Source organism: Diabrotica undecimpunctata, chromosome 7, assembly GCF_040954645.1.
Source record: "Diabrotica undecimpunctata isolate CICGRU chromosome 7, icDiaUnde3, whole genome shotgun sequence".
Classification (NCBI taxonomy): domain Eukaryota; kingdom Metazoa; phylum Arthropoda; class Insecta; order Coleoptera; family Chrysomelidae; genus Diabrotica; species Diabrotica undecimpunctata.
Genome location: NC_092809.1, coordinates 153852641 through 153876045, shown reverse-complemented (window position 1 = coordinate 153876045; position 23405 = coordinate 153852641). Strand labels below are relative to the sequence as shown.

Here is a 23405-nt window from a genome sequence, read left to right as displayed (position 1 = left end):
TACCATTTGGACTTCAATCATCTTGCAGTGCTCTATGTAGATGTCTTCATGATATTTTGGATCAATATGAACATTTTGTAATTCACTACATTGATGATATATTAATTTTTTCTAAAACGGCTGAAGATCATGAGAAACACCTAAAAATTATAATAAATAGATTAGACAAAGTTGGACTAAAAATAAATCAAGAAAAATGTACATTTTTTCAAAAAGAAGTCATATATCTAGGTTATAAACTTAACACTAAGGGAATCGAAATGGATCCAGAACGGACACAAGTCATTCAGGAATATAAAACACCACACAATTTAAGAACTTTAAGAGGATTTATTGGAATAATTAATTATTATAAAAGGATGATACCAGATCTAAGTATAAAAGAAATTCCATTACTTGAACTACTGAGAAAAGGTGTAAAATGGAGATGGGATCAGAGAAGAGAACTAGCATTCCAAGAAATTAAAAACATTTTTCTGTCAAATTTGAAAATATACTATCCTGACTACACACAGCCATTCATATTAAGAACAGATGCATCCATAGAGAGATTATCAGGGGTATTATTACAAATACATGATGGGGTCGAATACCCAATACAATTCATTTCAAGAATTACAAAGCCACATGAAAAGGGTTACTCAGTTTCAGAATTAGAACTAGCAAGTATAATACACTGTGTCACAAAATTAAGATTTTATTTGTTGGGTAATGAATTTACAATAGAAACAGATCACCAAGCTTTAACGTCTATATTAAATAACAAATATGGAAACAGTAGAATACATCGGTGGAGTCTAATACTTAGTGAATACTGCTTTGAAATCAAATACATTTCTGGAAAATCCAATATAGTGGCAGATGCTTTATCAAGGTTAGAAAATACATCACAAAAAGGGCAGCGAACAATAAAAATTGGATTAAATCAATTAGTAGACAGTACAGGATTATATTCTAAAGAAGAAATTATAAGAGATCAGATCAATTTGAGTGAAAAACAAAAAGTCCTTAGGAAAGATGGGGTATATTATAAAATAATAAATGGCATAGAAGTATATGTAATAACTAGAACTTTAGCAAAGAAAATATTGAAAAATTTACATAACAATTATATGCATATTGGTTCAAGAAAGCTATGGATGCTATTTAGGAACAATTATTTTGCAAAGAATGACATAAGTATAGCAAAAGAAATTACTACCCAATGCCCAATATGTCAACTAAACAAAGAAAAGAATTTCAAAAACCAGAACACATATAAATCTAATGTTGTATATGAAAAACTAAATACAGTTTCCATGGATTTTATTTCAAATTTAGTTCTCAGTCCAACAGAAAAAAAGCATATACTAGTGATAGTTGATTTATATACAAAATTTATTAAACTATATCCCTGCTCTAGAACAAATGTTAAAACATTAAAATTATATATTAATCAATTTTTCGAAGAAATAGGACCATTTAGAAATTGCATAATAGATAATGCTACATATTTTAACAACCAAAAATTTCGGACATTTTGTGAGAAAAAGGAAATCAACATTCATTTTACAAGTATCAGACATCCTCAGGCAAATCCTGCAGAAAGATATATTAAAGAAGTTATAAAATATTTAAGGATACTGTGTCAAAATCAACACGAAACTTGGCAGCAACATATACCACAAGTAGAATATTTTTTAAATAATACACATAATTTGAATACAGAGGAAGTACCAGAATATTTAATGTTTGGCCATATAGGAAACAGAAAGTGGATTAGTGAATATAATCAGGATATGTTAGAACAAGTAATGCAGAAAGTGAATAACCGAATTAGGAGGAAATCTGAAAAATATATCAGAAGACAAAATCGAAATATAAAAAAACCAATCACATTTCAAAAAGGAGACCTAGTGTTAATTCGTTCACTTAGAAAAAGTAATGTTAAAGAAAACCGTTGTAAGAAATTACAACCAATGTTTGAAGGTCCATATACAATTGAAAATCAGAATGGACTAAATAGTTATGTGTTAATAGATGCAGAGAACAGACTAAGAGGCATATTTCATATCAACGACATTTTTCAATATCATGAAGAGATTGAATAATGATTTCTATACCTTTAACACAAATATAATAACACTAATAACTTACTGATAGATCCATTTCATAGATAGATGGTAGATTTCTTTGTTGTGAATAAATTTGACATCATACTTGTTGAATTTTGTACATATGGAAATTGTTTGGTACCCTAAAAATCATAATTTGGGGTTAGATACAGAATTGATTGTGTAAATGTCTTTATAAAAAGTGTAAAACTTACCAATTTATATTGATGAAGTTATTTTGAATGGAAATAATTCCTAGATTTTGTCTATAAATAAACAGAACACCATATCTATTATATTTTTAATTAAGGTTATATTTTATTCTCTGATATCGCATCCATTGCCCCATTTGACATGACAGTTTGACCATAGAATAGCCGAACTGTGCTCCGTTGTTCTCTGCTTTGATATAGACAGCGAACAGGGATGTATTTAACACATTTTAAATAAAAAAAAAAAAATTGATTTATTAAATTTAATAAGGTATGAGAAAATTAATATTTAAAAAAATAATAAGTAAATTATTTATTTTAAATATTATTTTTGGGGTATTGTGACGATTAGGGTTTATAGAAAATAATTTATAAGTTATATACTACATAATATTAGATATTTGGTTGTTTTAAATAAGTTATATACTAGAGAATTTAATAAAAATATATTTATGTGAGGGCATTTTTAATAAATTAGCATAATAATTGTAAAAAGTTGTATTTTAATATTGTAAATATATATAAGTGAGCCATGTGCTTAGGCAACCAAAAATACTCTCGGAGATTGACAGATATTTATACTCTGAAGTGACGTTTAAAAATATTTACGAATATAAAGTGGGTTATAATAATATATTGTTTGAAATGTGTATTTTATTAAATTAGAATGTTAAGTTACTAATTTAATTATATATTCTGATCTGAAAAGCCTAAATGTAAACAAAATTATTAATAGAAAAGAATGGAATTCTCTGGATCTCCGGAGATGGCCATGTTTGCGAAATGGTTTGTTCCAGAAAATTCAGACATGTATTAAATAGAACTGAATAGAACATGATATCTTACGAGATGGTTCTAGAATGTCCAAAAGATATAAATACCCGTGATTTGGATTCAAGATGGCAGTTTTTGGCAGTTTTGGGAGTTTTTAGTCAGAAGTCAAGCAGTTTATTATGAAAGTTAGTTGGAGTCAGTGAATCAAGTACAAATAGTCAAAATGTTTAATATAGTGAGTTAAATGAAGATTAAAAATTATGCATATAATTTAATGCACATTTATAATTATACACAAATAATTATTGAAGATAAAAAAAGGTATATTGGAAGAAATTAAATTATATTATGGTTGGAGATTAGTATAAATCAACTTATAATAATTGGATATTGGTATATTGAAAAGAAGAATAAATATAAATGCTGTTTGCTGGTTTGGTTGGTGGTGTATACATGCTGGTGAAGAAAACTATATCTTAAATTGGTAGAAGCTGATAATTGAAAAAAGTAATTTCACAAAAAACAAGGATAACTGAAGTACGAAGACATTCAGTGGTGATTAGAATCTATATACTTAGTGGAAAACAGTTCATTTAGGCATTCAGTGAAAGAAAGGTACAAAATTTTGTTAATATAATTTAGTTAGTGTCATAACAATTTCAATTTTGAAGATAGTTTGTTTAAATTTTAGATTGTCTATAGAATTTAATTAGTTTTATAAGAATATCAGTTTAAAGATAGTTTATTTTAAATTTACATTGACTAGGTTAGATATATATGTGTGTTTCATAATAGTTATAATAAAGATAATTTAAAAAAGTACTTACAAGCTAATTCTTTGAGAACCGCGATAAAAACCCTATATTATTAAAAATACTCATTGCTCATCATTCAAACAAAAAACATATCATAACAATATATATATATATATATATATATATATATATATATATATAATATATGTAAATACTTTTTTCTTTTTGGGTGTGGTAGTCAATAAAAAATAGAGCTTTGCTAAGGCGTACTATTTATTCTGAATCCAAGCTTTCGGTGGTTTTTTGCCACCTTTATCAAGGTCTACAAAGAAAATTACTATGTTGTAACAAATTGAATGGTGCCAAAAAGGCTGTAAAAAACTATAAAAAACTTACCCGAATGTAAGATTCGTGGCATAAACAACAACGTTAAATAACATGATAAAACTGAGGTTGCAACTAAACTTAAAAATGTTACTGTTAAAAAACACTTTAACAGTAACATTTTTAAGTTTAGTTGCAACCTCAGTTTTATCATGTTATTTAACGTTGTTGTTTATGCCACGAATCTTACATTCGGGTAAGTTTTTTATAGTTTTTTACAGCCTTTTTGGCACCATTCAATTTGTTACAACATAGTAATTTTCTTTGTAGACCTTGATAAAGGTGGCAAAAAACCACCGAAAGCTTGGATTCAGAATAAATAGTACGCCTTAGCAAAGCTCTATTTTTTATTGACTACCACACCCAAAAAGAAAAAAGTATTTACATATATTTTTTCCAAAGATAACTATCTATAATATCTTCTTACAATCTAAGTACATACAAAATTTAGTGTTGTATATGAAAATAATAGTGATTAAAACGTGCAAAAAAATACGAGGACATACTCCCTTCAAATACACTAACACTGCACTGACACAGAAGTACATGAAATGTTGAAGAAAAACACAAATGACAACAGGTGTTTTTCCTCCTGTATAGATTATCATCATTGAAATATTTAGTATAGCTTTTATTCTCTGTTGTTGCAGGATACATAAAAAATTTTAAAAAAACTTTCAATGATTTGTGGGTTTGTTAGTCTATACCAACTGCAATTAAAGGTAACCCATTCAGCACTAAATTAATATTTACTTTTGATATACCTCGTTCTATTTTATTCATTGCATATTGTCACCAGCACTACTGCTCAAAGATACAATTGATCTCCAAAAAAAAGATATTTTCAAACACTCAAACAAAACAATCGGCGATACGGTGAAAGCCGGTATCGGCCATCGGACAGCTGACCGATCTCCTCGTTGATCAGACGAAAAGTGACAAGTGACTTTAGGAAGAAACAAACCTTCTCACGATTCCTATTGTAAACAAATACTTAAAGTATGTTTTCGCGTTTGAAATTCTAAATCGCAACTCTTAAAACGCTGAATAGACATTTATGATATATACAGAGAAAGGATTATCCAAGGTAATTTGCACTGAATAAACTAAACATGTAAACTTTGTTAATTCTATTCTAAGATGCACTAAGTGTTTTTCTTTGAAGATTTTTTAAAACGCATATTATAACCTTATACACGATCGCATACAAGTTACTGCTTTCTGAATTAAATGGAATTAAAAAACAAAAGATTTTTGAATCGTTACAAGCAACAGAAAATCTTCAAGCTATAGACTTTTTTAATACTTTTTTAAAATACTGTAACTAATCTGCTTATTTTTATATGTACATCTACTTATTTGAGATTTTCTTGAGTGTTTTTGTTTCATCTCTATAAAACATACAAAGGAAAATCTAAGTAATAATAACTGCATTCTTTTTTGCATTGTAAGTATTACATAATTTTTATATTGTTTACCAGTTTACAAGATGTTTGGCACCAGATACCAAAAATACTGTCTGAGGTAGTCCCTCTATAACAGGATATTTACTTCAGCTTGCGTAACACAATCCACGTCTTTGTGTGCCCGAAACACTTCAGAAGCCACTCGTAGCTATCTAGTCTCTCCTTCGTGATTTGGATGATTCCGCTGACTCATCGATACTAATAATGCCGGTGAAAAGGGATAGGTATACAGTTCACGTCGCAGAAAAGACCATAATGCGATATTTAAGATGAGATTTTTTCGCAACGGACTATTCCTTTTGTATTTTTTCTTTCACTTACGTGTAAAGAAATCCGACATCTCGATAAAATAAATAGTAGTTTTATTATACAATTATTTTCATCTTCTTTGCAATATTTATCGTTTATAGATGTATTTTTGTTATAACGTTCTCGTTACACTTTAAAGATATTCTTAAAAATACTTACTACATCAAATATTATACAAAAAATGTGAATGGAACATCAGTGACTCCCAGTTCGGGTTTAGGCAAGGTTTAGGAACACGAGAAGCAATAGTAGCAACACATGTGCTGGTCCAAAATTGTTACGATCAGAAGAAGGATGTGTTCCTATGCTTTTTAGATTACCAAAAAGCGTTTGATCGTGTCCAACACCACAAGTTAATGTAGATCCTCAAGAAAGTTGATATAGACCAAAAAGACATAAGATGCATTGAAATGTACTTGTACTGGCATCAAACGGCACAGTTAAAAATAGACAATTCTATATCCAAAACCATACATATAAGAAGGGGCGTTCGACAGGGATGTGTGCTTTCCCCTCTTTTATTTAACATTTATTCGGAAGCCATATTTCAAGAGTCTTTGGAGGATGCAAAGATGGGAATCGAAGTGAATGGAGTATTGATCAACAACATACGATATGCTGATGATGGTGTCTTAATTTGTGACAACATAGTCGATCTTCAACAACTTGTCACTATAATCGGAGAATACAGTAAGCGAATGGGATTAGAGATTAATACCAAAAAAACCAAATTTATCATCATCTCCAGAAACTTGGATGCACTTGAAAACTCCACCATAACACTGAATACTAAGTCCATTGAAAGAGTGAGTAAATTTAAATACCTGGGATCGTGGCTTTTTGAACACTGGGCATCGGACAGGGAAGTAAAATGTTGCATTGTGCAAGCTCGACAAGCTTTCGTAAAATTCAAGAAGGTACTGACTTGTTCAGAGTTCGATCTTCAACTCAGACTAAGGTTTACTAAGTGCTACGTGTGGTCAGTGCTGCTATATGGCGTAGAGGGCTGGACACTCAAAACGAGGGATATAAACAGATTAGAAGCTTTCGAAATGTGGCTCTATCGCCGTATCCTAAAAATACCATGGACAGCGAAAATCACAAATATAAATGTCCTTTAAAGAATAAACCAAGAACGCCAACTTTTCGAAATCATCAAGAAAAGGAAAACGGCGTATCTAGGTCACATCATGCGAAATGAAAAATACCAGTTCCTCCAACTTATAATCGAAGGTAAAATTGAAGGCAAGAGAGGAATGGGACGCAAGAAAATGTCCTGGCTCCGAAACATAAGGCAATGGACAGGGATTAACGACATACAATCTCTGATACATATTGCAAGAAATAGAGAATTAATGGAAAATGTGATCGCTAACATCCATTAGTGGATTTGCATCTGAAGAAGAAGAAGAAGTTCTCGTTAGTCTTGACTCCGTCTATGAGTTACCTCCATGTCGATATGTTCCTTGCTTTGTTTTTCCAATTGGTAAGTAATCTTACGAGCTTTCAGATCCCTAGTTTGTGTCTACGTTTTGACCTTTTTTCTAATGGTCTCCGCCCTATTCCCTTCGTATTCTTGGCTATTTCACACTACGACTTACATCCACATCATATTCTTAGTTGATTCGCAGTTGTATGTACCCTATTCACATCTGTCCTATGGTCCGATATACCCATAGGACGTTACCTATTAGCCATTGGAAGGCGATCTATAAATTTCTTAGTATAAGTAATAGAATTTTGAAACCTTTATTTATCAAACATCTAAAAGTTTAAAGCCTTTACAATTTCCTCAGTGTACAGATTCACTGTGTAGTCGCATATTAAATTGCCATGTCCCGAAAATAGGTTCGTAAGAAACATAATACTCGATATCATGTTTCGATCTTGAGGAACGTTATATTTCATGGCCGAAGGAGAAATGTACGATTTATTTTCTGAGATTTAACGATTTTATTAACAGGGATGCTTTTTGAAAATTTCAAATCAGTCGTATATATCCTATATTAGACAGTATTGGTAATAGATAATGTATAAATCATTCTTATCAAAAAAACAAGTGTATTCCGTGCATTGCAAATCTGTTTAAAAAAACGTACAATGCTTTGCCAGAGACACCAACTAAAATGTTAAATGTATATTTTTTATACATTTTCAGTCCAAATATAAGATGTAATTGATTTATTATATGACAGAAGCATACCAGTGGAATCATTAAGAAATAGCAAGACAGAAAAAAAACGAAGTAATTGTAAATATAGAAAGCGAAATGGTAGAGTCCATTAATACATGAAACAGGCATAAGTGAAATTATTCAGAAAATTAAAACCAAAAAGGGATATATACTGGAAACAAAGGAACTCAAACTCATCTGCTTTGCGGATGATGTAATAATCATAGCAGAAAATGAGGACGTTCTTCACATATTTCTGTACCAATAATTTTACTACACTTATTTCCATAGAAAAACTTATACCACTTTATTAGTGGCATCAAGTTTCAGGATTAATTGTTAAGTTGTTTTTATAATAGAAGAACTTAGAATAAAATAAAATATGGATTATCTTAGCCTAAGCTGAAAATTCTCAAGACGTTGGGAGACCAGCTATGCAATTTAATTGACACGATGCATAAAACACTGCACCAAATCGATAACTGCCATCGGTGTTGCAAAAAAATAATGTTGCCCTAAAGTAAGAGGTATAAACATAATATAAACCAATATATTACAGTCATATTGCCACTTTATACTCTATTACATTTTGTTGGTGGGATTCCCCAGTTTGGCGGGTCCCTATTTTTTACATAATTTTGTATTTTCGGTAGATCTTAGTTCATCATTCGTGTTTGTTACCCTTACTTACTTTGGTATCAAGGTAATATCTTATTTTCTAGGGGCAGTCAATTATTGCTTTATTTTGTAAACGCAATTTTAGTTTTTTATAACGTTTGTTCAAAAATAGTTTCCTTTTTAATGTACCAGCATTTCTCCCCTTCAATTTTAACGCCCCATGCTAGTATTATCTGTAGATTGACGTGGGTCCCTCCATTTGCAATTAGCTGGGTTTGGTTATATTGTTGCATCTGTCGAAAAACTTGAATCACCTGGCAGTTTGGTTGGGGTAAGGTTCAAGCGCCGCCTTTTCCCTATAATTATCATGTGACGACGTACAAGTGGCCGGTTGTGACGACGAATTATTAATTAGTAGGCTATCTGTAATTTAGTTTTAATTAATTTTTTGAGATCAATATTTGTCAAAGGTGAAAGAGATACCAATGAGATTATAATCGGTAAATGGGTGATAATAAAAAAGGATTAGAAACCTACAAGTGCATTCACTTGTAATAAAATATTTTCCTGTAATTTTCAAATTTGCTGTTTGAAATGGGATGTATTTTTTCCAAAGCAAAATGTCTCACAACATTTATAAGTATCATCCTTAATATTTAAGAAAAACGTATACTATGATTACTATAATTCAACGTATTCAAAGGAAAAATGTAATAACTAGTAATTCAATATTGTGTTTGTATGTGAGTAAGCCACAATTGATTGTAACTAATAATAATTAAGTACATTTTTAACTAAAAAACTTGACGTGTAGATTTTTATCCAGGAAATCGTTCTCAAAAAAGATTACTTAGTAATTTTGTTAAAAAGAGTGTATAATCGCCAAGGTTGTTGATGAAGTTATGTCATTTCACAAATTTGAACATTTTGCTTTGTCCGAAAACTAATGGGGGGGGGGGATATTTACTCTATAGAACAATCCTGATGATTTTAAGTGTTTTGCAGTATTAATACCTATGTGTTATAACCGTTTGTGTGCGTGAGAGTGTTGTGTATGTGTCTCAGAGTTTCTTAATCAGCTCTATTTTTGCTATAGGTATTCTTGTTGTTGATTTCTTCTATCAGTATTGCCAACCAAAGCCTGCCATATTATGCTGATGAGTTTGCTACACATTTTTCTTAACAGCAGGCTTAGGACTGCTTCTTTGATTTTCTCTTTTTTATGTCTGTTTCTTTTTATGAGTATTGATGCTCTACATTGTACTCTGTGTTCATTGTCTCAAGCATGTTTGCGTATCTGTGATTTTTTTGAAGTTCCTGTTTTTGATGTATGTCTCATGCTCGTTTATCCTGACACTTATTGGTCTTGCGGTTTCTCCCACATAGAATTTGTTACATTCACAGGGTATTTTATTGATCTAGTTCTTTGATCTCCCCTGTGTGTTGTTAGGTTTGGTTTTAGATAGGATAGATCTGAGTATATTGGTTGTTTGAAATATTGTTGTCATGCTGTACTCATTTCCTATCGTTTTTAATTTTTGTGATAAGTCCTTTACATTGTATATGGTACAACAATACATGGTCTTGTTGCCATCCTCAAATCCCTTCTTGTGGGTGTTTTTGGATTGATTGTGGTGTTTTGTTGTTTTCTTTCTTATATGTTGTGGAATTCCTTGTTTATAAATGACAATGGGTAGTCATTTATTGTTAAATTTCTTTTGTTAGCAGGTTTTTTTCTTCTTGATATGCCTTTTCATGCCAAGGCTTTCACAAAATCGGTTAACAACAGGAGCTTTATCTATAGTCAGACAAATTACTGAGAAAGCATTGAAATATAACTAACCTGCCTGTGTGTGCTTTGTAAATTTAACCAACGCCTTTAATTGCATTAGGGTACATGTGTCAAAATTAGTAAAACAAGGAAATTAATCCAGCAGAGTGGTAAAGATAATTAGAGAGGTTAACATAATTAAACATTAAAATTAAAATCGAGACCGAACTAAAATGGGAACAAGTTATCAACTCGAAAATACTACAGAGAAATAGTTTAAGGCCACCACTCTTTACTTTAGTAATGGATGAAACCATAGGAGGAATTAAAAAGTCAATACATACAAGATACAAGCTGTAAGAGAAAATACAGCTAATAGTTTTCTTCTTAACGTGCCCCATCCCTAAGGACATTGGCGATCATCATGGCCCATTTGACTCTATCTTCAGCCGTTCTGAAAAGTTGTATTGACGTTTTCCCACTCCATTGTCTCAGATTCTTCAGCCAGGACGTGCGTCTTCTCCCCTGTCGTCTTTTGCCTTCCACCTTCCCTTGTATGACCAGCCGCATCACTTCGTATTTCTCGTTTCTTAGTATGTGACCAAAGTAGCTCATTTTTCTTTTCTTTATAGTGTTGAGTATTTCTTTATCTTTTTTAATTCTTCGTAACGTTTTCGCATTTGTTATGTGTTGTGTCCAAGATATTTTGCACATTCTTCGATAACACCACATTTTAAAGTTAATGAGTTTTTTCTCTGTCGCCTCTGTAATTGTCCAGGCTTCAAACTTCATACAACAGGACAGAGAAGACGTAGCATCTCAATACTCTAGTTTTAATTTCGATGTTGAGTTTTCCATTGCATAATATTGCTTTCATCTTATTAAAAGCACTTCTAGCTATCTCAATACGCCGTTTTATTTCCGTAATTCTATCCCAGTCTTCATTTAGTTCGCAACCTAAGTACTGATATCTGTGCACCCTACCTAAAAGTTTTCCTTTAGCATAAACACTGTCTTCCTCAATCTTGTTTTTAACATTTTTAAACAACGTTGGCTTCTGTCTTAAATAGACATATACAGTTACACTGACTGCTCTGTCATAACTTCCGTCATAACCTGCCAAGATTGTCATTTCAATCAGTTGCTTTGACAAAGTCCTCGTAGACATACCGTCTCAGGACTCGCAACTAATGTAGAGTCATATGTCGCCATGTTACCAATCCAACGGTAACTTTAACATCTTAACTGTAAATTAGACATAATGTAAACCAAATTTTATTTAATAATTTTTAAAGGGTTTTTACCCACATATTTAGTGGCTACATCCATGTATTAACTAGTAAGTATTAACCACATTTTTACATTAACCTTAGTCAAAACTTAAATTATTTCATGTTCTTTTTAATTAAGTGGTTAAATACTATGTTAGGACACTGATGATGGAATATTTATTCCGAAAACGTTTTGTCAATTCAACATAGCCCAACTGGGTTTTTTATATACCTTTTTATAAAGGATTTTATTCAAAATTTTGAAATAAAAGATCTCTGTAACATCCAAAATTTTCTACGATACTAAAACAGAGAAGATGGAAGTTCAACCAGTATATTAAACGATTTGATAGTGCGGAACTAGCCAAGATAACAAGATATTTATAATCAACAGGCACTACTAATAAGACCCTTTAAAAGATAACGAGGTGCTGGCAATCTACATTCTTATGATAGGAAGAGAACAGGTCCCCTGCCCGATATAAAAAAAAAACATTGAGATTCTTACTTGACATCTATCAATAATCTGCACTTTCTTACATTTATATACTGCCTGCGTACCTTATCATTTCTGCACCTCTTATTCTGAAATTCTATCATTTCATTATCTTAATTTTTTTTTTTATTTTCATTTTCATTATAAATATGAGTTTATAAAATTAAATATGAATTAAGATCATTTAAAACCCATAACGTCTCTATTTATCTTCACGAAAGGCGAGCTTTTTATTCCTGCGGTTGTCCAGTTTGTCGTGTTTTATCGTCCCCCAACACATCCTTTAATTAAAGTTTGCCCCCAGGACTAAAATAATATCTTGGGAGAGGCAAAAACATACTGCCGACAATCGGCAGAGGGATAGATATCGTAAGTATCATCGAGTGTTTCCTACCAAGTAGATGGTAAAATTCAATAAGAGAGTCTGAATGATATATAATACTCCAATAAATTGAAAGAAAACAGAAATGAACATTTTGAAAGGAGATTTTTTATTTTTTTTTTACCGGTAGCTTGGCAACATACATAAAAGTTTTTATAGCACTTTTAGTATTATAATTTCAATAAATGTACTCCGTTTATTTATTGATGGCTAGTCAACTGTCGTTATTATAGAAAGATAAGCTTAATTTTTATAAAGTTTACTCTAGTTTTTGCATGGTAAGTATTACATTAATGAATGAAAGAGTTCTTAGATAAGCAAAAGGCCAAAAAGAATGGCAACAATGGTACTTTTAAGAATATTGACAGTGATTATTATATTAAACAATTAAGAGTTTCGCGTGTTTTATTATTAAAGATTCTTTAATAATGTAATGTATTTATTTTCTTTACTAGTTTACCAACAATTTTATAGATACTTTATAAGTAGAAATTGCAGTTATACCACTCAAAAGTCTCTGTTCAGTATTTCTGACTTGTCGTATTTCGTCATTTTCTTAAGTTTAAATATTCAATTCTTTATCTCTAGTTTTAAACGCGCAAACTCTAGTACGAAGTAACAATGAAATATTTTATGTCTGTTTTGTTATGTAAACAACACACGTTAGAATCAAAGAAAAACATGTAATAATAATGTCGGTCAATAAGTCCCGCGCCTAACCATGAGATGGCGACTCTAATGAATTATCCACATGACATTTTGGTAGAGTCAATCTACTGAAGCATACTGGCAAAATTTAATGTCCTTGGGATTATTATTTACCGAGTTACAGTGCTTGAAGTGACGCTACTTTTGTGATTTTTGTAAATTATTGATTTAAAGCAATGTCGTGTGTTGGTTTATACGCCCAAATTGAGCAATGGCTCAAAAAGTCTTATCGGGACTCTGCTCAATTAAACAATTCAGCAAACTCTGCATAGTTTGCTGAATTCAAACAAGGTCGTACCGACACCAATGATGCTGGGCGCTTTGGGAGGAAAACGAGCCAGTTACTCCCGAAAACATCGATAAAATGTTTTCACGATTATACACGAATATTTGGATATGATAAAGCTGTTTTCCAAATGATTGCAGTGGTTTGGACGTGTTTAATCGAAACAAGATCGTCAGAGTTTCTACATCGGTATGTCACAATGGATCTTTCTCTTCAATGGCCAAATCGAGCTTTGGCCTCTTTAAAACTCTGCCTCCAACGCAAAGCCGTCCAAAGGGACGAAAGACGCAATAAACCGCCGAAAAAGGTTATGGCTTCTGTATTTTGGGACTAGCAAGGAGTTATTTTCATTGACTATTTGAAACACGGAGAAACAATCAACAGCGACTGATTATTGGAGCGTTTGAAGATCTAAATCGCAAAGAAAATATCTCATTTGCCGAAGAAAAATTGTTGTTTCACCAAGACAATGGCACCGTGTCACAAGTCGATAAAAGCGATAGCAAAAATGGATGAATTGGGGCTTGTGAGTTGCTTCCACACCCACCTTATTGTCCAGATCTGACCCCCCTCCCCCCTCAGCGACTACCCTCTTTATTACGATCTAATAAAAATGCTCTGTGACAAGCTGCATTGAAGAAGTAGTCGCGAAGCTGAAGCCTATTTTTTTTCTAGTTAACCCGAGACTTATTGACCGACCTAATAATATATGATTCACATTCTTTTGTTTATAATTAAAAGCCAAGAAGTGCTTTTGTTTCCATTTATGTAAAGATTAACAGTATCTAGGCGTTTAATTACTATTCAAATGTCAGACAAATAAAGATGTATCGATCTCTCAAAGGAAGAACACAAAACAGTGAAAGAATAATAATTATGACTTACTAAGGTTTTATGTTTCCAATTGCAAGATACTGAATTTCACTTTAGTTTACTTATTTTCTGTAAATTTTGAAAAGTGTTAGAAGCAACAATTATTTCTAAAGCTAGCCTCATAAAATTTGTCTAACTGAACAATCCTCGCATATCGATACCCAAAAATCTTTGATATTTACCCTTACAATTTCAGTAGGGCACAATATCATCCCCAAATCAAATTTTTTAAACGCACTTCCACGATTTCTGCTTTCAGGATGTCCGTACCATTATTGCCTCTCGACAGACCAGTATTTTATTCGCCTTTATAAAAACGTCAAAACGTTGATTGCTATTCTCTCTAGTTAGCAAAAGAGACGCAAACGCGCACATTATTGAACGACATACAGTTCGAATAGGAGCTGTGTAAATATTTTTGATTCGACCATTATAGAATTGTTTACATTTCTAGAAAGCGAGTATTCACCCGTTAAATTTATGGAATGTTTCCCTAAGCTGCTGCCTAATTGGTTCATGCAGCTAGAAAAATATTAGGATTTCAAATTCTGACGAATTTGTAGTACTTAATTTTCAAGTTCATTAGAATTTTTTTATATATTTTAAGAATAACCACAATGAACTAAATTAGATTTTTTTGGTATTGAGGTTTGAAATGACAACGTCAAATCAAAAAAAAAAACTAGATTTTAATTAATGATTTTTATAAACAAGATTAGCCATATGCTCTTCATTATCTCTATGATTAGGAGATATATTGATGGAAGGATTTTATCAAAACATTGTGTACATCTTCATCATGCTGGCTCATATTCCCATATTTCTCATGTCTTCATCGATGTTATCAAGAAAGCTTGTTCTGGGTTTTCCTCTTCTTCTCTGGCCAATGGGTTTATCAAAAACATGACTAAAAATCCACAGTACGGTGGAGATATGTAGATGATGTGTTGTTCTCCATTTGGATGCATAGACAAGAAGAAGAATCAATCAAATTTACTGTGGAAAAAGAAAACAACTCCCTACGTTTTCTGAATGTTGTACCATAACTAGTGATCTAGATTACGAAGAATTAATTTTAGAACACCGGTAAACAATAAGCTCGAAGGCACCCTTGCTCAGTCCAGGTAGATTATGACCTTTAACTGAATATTGAATATCGGAAAAATTAAGGCTCGTAAAAATCAGATTTTGGCGTTCTTCGACAAGCAGCAATACTTACTTTAAGTATCGCTCTTACTTATTATAAGTAAGAGTGTACTTAGATTATATCTTATTGAATTATTATTCGTAAATAATTATTGATTATAGTACTATCTTGCCCTTATATAACTGCGAAATGTGGCATAACTACCCTTCTGTGCAAGAATTTTTTACTAACAAGAGTTAACTCAGATTCATCATAGTAACTACTGTTTTCATACTAAGCTGATTTAAATATTGCCGACCGAATAAGATTCTCTTTTAACCTAAAAGATATCGTCAGTGTGGACGCCAGTGTGTGCTGCCGATTTAATTGAAAGGATTTGAATAGGTCTGCAAACAGGTGATACACCGTTTATCTCCCCTTTATGGAGTGTGGTTAAGATAAAAGCTGAGATAAGTGTATAGATATATAAACTTTTACTGCTCTCTAGGACTAACAAATGACAATAAAAGCTGTAACTGAATTAGGTTTCGGTTTAAAAGGTAAATGTCTTTTAGTTAATTTAATATAGTCGAGACGAATCACATTTTATTAACTGGAACTTTTAAAGTGAAAGTTTTATTCACAATATGCTACATATTTTATACGAGTATCTATATAACAGCGGTGACTGATTTTGAACTTGCCCAATATAACTGTTGAAGATTTGCACATTACTACAGTGTTAATTTTATTTGATGATTTTTTATGTCAGTTATATTAGGTAGTTAATTGTCTAGATTTATTGGAACCAAAAATATTTTCATAAATTATAATTATAATTTATTAAGTTCTACGGCTGTCTCCGCCTTCCTTCTTTCATCAAACGTCTCCAGTCCGTTCTATCTTGCCATTCTCGATCTCTAAAGTCGTACTCGCCCTATAGTACCTAGCTCTTCTCAAGTGCCCATACCAAATTCAGCGTTTTTCTTCAATGTAGCTAAGAATGTCTTGTCCTACTGCTATTCTCATTTTTATCTCATCATTTCTAATACGATCCAGCCTTGTTACTCTACAGCTTCTTCTCGTGAACTTCATTTCGGTTGCTTGTAATTTTGGACCTGTTTCTTTTGTTTATTACCCAATTATCTGCAACGTAAGTCATTACACTACATACCAAGTTGTTGTATTTCTTACAATCTGTCTATTCCATATATTTGTTTGATACATGTTTGTGTCTGTGATAATCTGCTGGTTATCTCTTGTTTAATGGTTTCATTTTTTTGTTGGTTTATTTCCAATCCATTTTTGTACTCGTATAATCCTCTTCTAGTTTTTAGAGCATATAGGGTAGGATAGATCTTCTTCATCTTGAGCCGTTACCAGTTGATCATCTGCAAAACTTGTGTAGTCGTCCCGGATTGGTATTCCCATATCCTCACATTTCCTTTTTCATGGCTTTAATATTGGTGCTAGGGCATCCCTGCAGCAAGCCTTTTGTTGTCCTTAATTCGTTCGAGTATTTATTGCCGGTTTAAACTCTTACCCTGTTATTGTATAGTTTTTTATGGCGTCTATTAGATAACGTCTGCGTTATTCTGATTTCCTTCATCTTTTTCCAAAGTTGTTTTTTGGGAACCGTGTCATACACCATTTTTAAATCGATGAATGCCATGTCTGTACCCGTCTATTTTTTGCCATTTTTTTCTCAATTAATTGTTGGTCTGTATATATATGTGGTCTATGCAGGACCTTCTTGCAGTAAATCCTGACTGATGATCTCTGATTTTATTTGAGGTAGATTTTTCCAGTTTTTCTTTTAGTATTTTTCCATATAACCTGTCGTTACATGCTATCACACTAATGCTCAGTAGTTTTCTTGTTTCTCCCCATCTCCCTTTTTATATGTATTGAATATGTGCTTTGGGTAATATAATTATAATATTCTGTTTTAACTATTATCTACTATCAATGGTACATATCTCCTTCTTATATTCGGTACATCTCAGATGGTGTTAGTACAGGCAGATTTTTAGTAATTATGAATGTTGATGTTCTACTAGGGTGTCCCAGAGGAAATTCTAGAGGCAAGGAACTCTTTTCTAGGGTTAGTTTCCATTTTTTTTTTCTTTATTCGATTAGAATCAAAACATGGGAGTAGGTTTTGCCATTGTGAAGTACATACAGCTCTTAAACTAATGACATATTATGTAGAAATGTTAAAACTCTTCGACAAAGAAAGTCTAAATATACAACATTAACTAGTTAACAAAATATATGAAACAGCAACTCTCCCGCAAGACAATCAATATTTATTACAATACCCAACAAGAATGGAGCCAATAGATGCTCCCATTTTAGATTAATCAGCAAAATGAGTCATGCTCTTAAAATTATTTGGGTTACGTCAAGGGTTGGGGACTAGAAAGGCCCTCTTTAGTCTTAAAGTGCTATTACAAAAATGCAGAAATCACACAAAATATGTGTATATGTGTTTCATAGATTATGGAAACACGTTTGGCCGAGTAAAACGCACCAAACTCATTGACCTACTCGCTAGACAAGGGTTAGACAAACGAATTATCAATTTTATTAAATTTCTGTATTGGAAACACTACAGCCTCAGTCAAAATAAGCGAAAACTGTCTGATAGTGGGGGTTAAACCCCCCTCCAGGATCCTATTCCGACACTGTTATTCACACATTTTAAGGACTTAAAATGGAGGTAACATCATAAAAAAAATTTCGGTGACCAACCAAACCCCCCCCCCCCCACCAGAGGCAAATTCTAGGTGCGCTACTGGTAGTGTCCCCATAACAAGAGGAGTGCGCCAGGGGTGTGTTCTATCACCTCTTTTCTTCAACCTTTATTCTGAAGAAGTGGTCCAAAGCGCACTGAATGGAATGCATCCAAGAAGGCATTGAAATTAACGAAAGGTTGATCAACAATATAAGATATGCCGATGATACTGTCACATTGGCGGACACCCGGAAATATTAGTTTGTTCTCACCATATTCGAATGTTTACAATAGATGCTTAAACGTTATTGCTTTCCCATATAATCAGTCAAACAGACAGTCAAATAAATGATAAACAGAGTCTAGCATAACTATTATGTTAAAATCATGTAATATTAATTACCTATTTATTTCCTTTTTGGACTACATGAATATTCTACTTTTTATATACCTGGTCAATATAAGGTGTATAGCTTTTGAAAATTTTATAACTTAACACAATAATCCTTATAGTAAATCAAACCCAACTTGCCATAAAATCATTAACTTTCGATTTTTCTGGATAGTTATATATTTACAGCAGTCATAGTGCAGTAAAATAGAAATTCTTAGCCTCCCATCACGAAACATACACCCGATCTCAACCCGTATAAGTGCAATATAAACATAATGAAATGCAATTATATACATAGGCCCGCTTTATGTATATATAGCTGGCAAGAAGAGCCCTTAAAATTGGTCGGTCTGTTGGCTCTCTCTTCTAGTTTCGTCTCTTTCTAATAACGTCCTTGTCTGTTTGTGACTGCGGGCTCTGTCGATTGCCGCCTGCCCCCTAAATTTCGTTCTTTTAGCGTGAGATGGAAATACGTACATAAGGTATACACTGAGAGAAGTTTTTACATTGGGAAAGTTGAATATCCTGACATTCCAGTTAATTGGATTCTAGTTAACTGAAGTTGAATTTTAGTTAACTGGGTTCTGCTTGGTCCTGTAAATTGTAGGAAAAATCGATAATATTTCGTATGCTATTCCGTATATGGTAAACAATACGAGAATATTAGCGGATTCAGTAACTAAATTTGATATTTTATACCATTATTTTCATCATCATTAAAGATGTGATAGATCCCAGAGAAGATCGGGTTGAGCAAATATAATATGTCTTATGTCAACTTAATGAGTTGTTTGTATAAACAAATCTAAGATGTTTGTATCCAGGTATGTTTGTATCATCAACAATATTAAAGTTGTTATTATTTATAATTATAAGATTTTGATAATATGTCAGTTAAAAATTTTGAAATATTAATATTTGGTGAATTAATGGAGGAAACAATCGGCCTCATGCTCAATGCGGGGTTATGTATTTTCTGCAGACAATAAAATCTGGGAGCATACCCATCATAATTATGTAAATATTTTGCAAGTAGTTAATCTATGATCTTATATATGATGATATATAAATATATATATATATATATATATATATATATATATATATATATATATATATATATATATATATTTCTAAAGTATTCAACTAGTGAATTCAGAGGTTTAATCGGTCATTCAGGTTGGCAAATAAAAAAAGAAGTCAACTACTTCATAAGTTTATCGAAGACGTTTCGCTTTATATTTCTAAAGCTTCATCAGTTCTCTAAAATATAACAAATGACATAGAGTTTATAAGAAATACAGATGTTTATAGTTCATATATATATATATATATATATATATATATATATATATATATATATATATATATATATATTGTTGTGATCTGCTTTATGATGTTTTATTATTAATTAACACTAATTTAATTAATCCAATTATTTAATTAATTAATTCACTAATTTATGCAGAGTCATACAAATCAATTACTATTAAAAATTCTCAGGGTGCCTTCTTAATTTTACTTTAATCACTTTACTTTATATATCTCTTCGAGTGGATTCAGTATCTCCTAGTTGCTCATAATCGGAATAGAACAGGAAACGGAACTAACATTAAAACAACATAAATATGCACACAAATTATTATTTATTTTCAATAAGCAATACGTTGAATATTAATAAATAACTTTTGTGGGCAATTATCTTTCCCAACAAACTCCTATACTCTAAATTTAATTTTAATTACAAACTATCTATTGATCTGTTTTATAATAATATCCACAAAAAAATTGACCATATAAAATATAATTTATTCACAAAAAAATAACTCTTTGAAACTTGGAATCTTAGTTCGTATGTTTATGTTTGATTTTATCTTTAGAATATCTTAGAGGTTTTCTTTCATTCAAATTATTTGACTGACCTTTATTTTTTACACCAATGATGTCTCCTCTTGATCAAACCACAGTTCCTTCCTTGATTGATTATGTCCGGCTACCATCAAATCTTTCCCGTTCTCAGCATCGATCCAAACCGCATACCAGCAAACTACTCCTCCGAAAACACAAGCCCAAGCCTCTTTTGACCGGTACTCTTTACTCACAAATTCTCCTTTCTTTCTCAATTGTATCTCGTGGACTATGCAGACTCAAAAGAGGTATTAATCTTCTCGATTTTGATCTGCTCTCAGCTTCCACCTTTTTCACTAACACACGAAAACACTGGTACTCAGATTGACTACACGAAAAAACACGTCTTCTCTTCTGGTCTGCCGGTAACATAATAAAATTTTTCAATCTCCCCAGACAAACCTTCTCAACTCTCTCATTCCCCATCATTCCTTTTTAAACCAATCATAAGCATTCATCTTTCCCACTTATTTCCGATTTAGAAAATTTCCAACATAATATTTAAAACAAATAAACTACTTTCACTCAAATTACTTTTCAGAAACCATTAACAATTTTGCCTTTTTCAACAGAAATAAAATTCCAAATTCTTGTTATCTCATATCTAAATCTAATTCTTATTTACTTTCGAAAAATGCCCACCGCAAAATACAATTACAAGTTTATTCTTAAATCTATAATTATACGAGGTTCCATTGTCCTTTCACTATTCACTCAGTCTTTCAAGGAAAAACTGTTCCGTCACGGAAACAATGTCTTCTCTTATTCTAACTATTACAAATAAGTACAGGGTTGTATTTTAACTTATATGCCCGCGGTATATTAAAATAATAAAAAAATTCTTTATTCTATTTCTGATCGATAAACTGATGCATAACAATATATATATATATATATATATATATATATATATATATATATATATATATATAATATGTGTGTGTATATGTAAATTATGTATACTTTTTGTTTTTTTATTATGATCTATTTATATTACGTTTCTCGATGTATGTATATAAGCACTGCAATTCTTTTACTGATTGTTGGCGTATCACCAATATATTGAAGAATAATGTTTTATTGGCTTATGCAGAACTTGTGTATATATTCGAAACGATATTTTGTCGCGAGTTTTCACTTTGCATACATCTACCGTCTTCGATGGTGAATGTGTTGGTGGCCTCGGGCTTTTACAAACTTGATGGATGCAGATTGATTACTGCTTTGAGCTACCGCAGCGTGTTAGTAAATAAGCGTATAAATCATCTCCTTTGCATGAGGTATTTCCAAATTTAGTAAAAAATATACGAGGATTGTTGAATCAAGTTACAAATATGTTAATGCAGTCGAAAAGTTTATAAATATTGTCATGTGTGTTTTTTTCTAGGTATAGAAATTTGAAATGGAATGAAACAAAGATTATTTTTTCAAATTGACATCAAAATTTACTCTATTCGAAAGATAATTTTTTGGCAATATAATTTAAATATTATTTCTGGCGTATGACCGCCACGGCTGGCGCTGACGTAGTCTAATCTGTAGGTCCAATTTTCGATGACTTTGTCCAACATTTGTGGCCGTATATCGACAATAACGAATGTTGTTCTCCAAATGGTCAATCGTTTTAGGCTTATCGACGTAGACTAGCGACTTTACACACCCCTGAAAATAGTCTAGCGCTGTTAATCGCACGATCTTGAAAGCCAATTCACGGGTCCGAAACGTGAAATTATGGGGTTACCAAACGTTTTATTCAGACAATTGTGGCACTAGCTGTATGACATGTTGCGCTATCTTGTTGAAACCACAGCTCCTGCACATCATGATTGTTCAATTGAAGAATAAAAATGTCAGTAATCATGGCTCTATCGCATTCATTATTGACTGTAACATTCTGGCCAGCATCTTTTTAAAGAAGTACGGACCAGTGATTCCACTAGCCCATAAAGCCCACCAAACAGTCAGTTTTTCTGGATGTAATATTTTCTCAACATACATCTGAGGATTATCTTCCCTTCATATACGGCAGTTTTGTTTGTTGATGTAGCCATTCAACCAAAAGTGAACTTCATCGTTAAACAAAATTCGCTTATGTAAATCGGGATCAACGGCAAACTCGTTTTGGGCCCATTCACCAAATCTATGTCTTGCTAGGCGATCGTGTAGCTGCATTTCTTGCACGAGTTGGATTTTGTAAGCACCCAAACCAAGATCTTTCAAAAAGTGGATGGACACATATATTGAACTGCTGTGCACGATCGCGGATAGACTGATTCAGTGATTCAGGTCTTCATCTATGCTCTCATTTCTTGAGTGCTCACCACCGAATCTTTTGAGATACTTCGAGATATAGATAACTGAAATTACCTATATACCGCCCGTCGAAACTCTTTTGCTTTGAAACATCTCTCTTCGTTCGCCACTGCTCTTATGTCGTCTACCTATCTCTTTTGAAGTCTCACTTTGCTTATTTTCTTTACTCTTGATATACATTCAGATTAAGAGGTCGTGTTTTAACGTCTTAGAGATGTCATTGTAATGAACGTGGTCTCTAATCCAGGTATACATCGGTAGTAGACAAATGTACATTTCAGTTTATAAGGATGGAGTTGTTTTTAAGATGTGTGCCAATTTATCAAATAATCGTACCATGTTAATCGTGTTCTTCT

At 32.1% G+C, this 23405-nt stretch overlaps 1 protein-coding gene across 2 annotated transcripts in view; it reads left to right on the top strand.

Moving 5' to 3' along the window:
* LOC140446048 (uncharacterized) overlaps positions 1-23405 on the top strand; it is a 423658-nt gene that overhangs the window by 41004 nt on the left and 359249 nt on the right. The window lies entirely within an intron of this gene.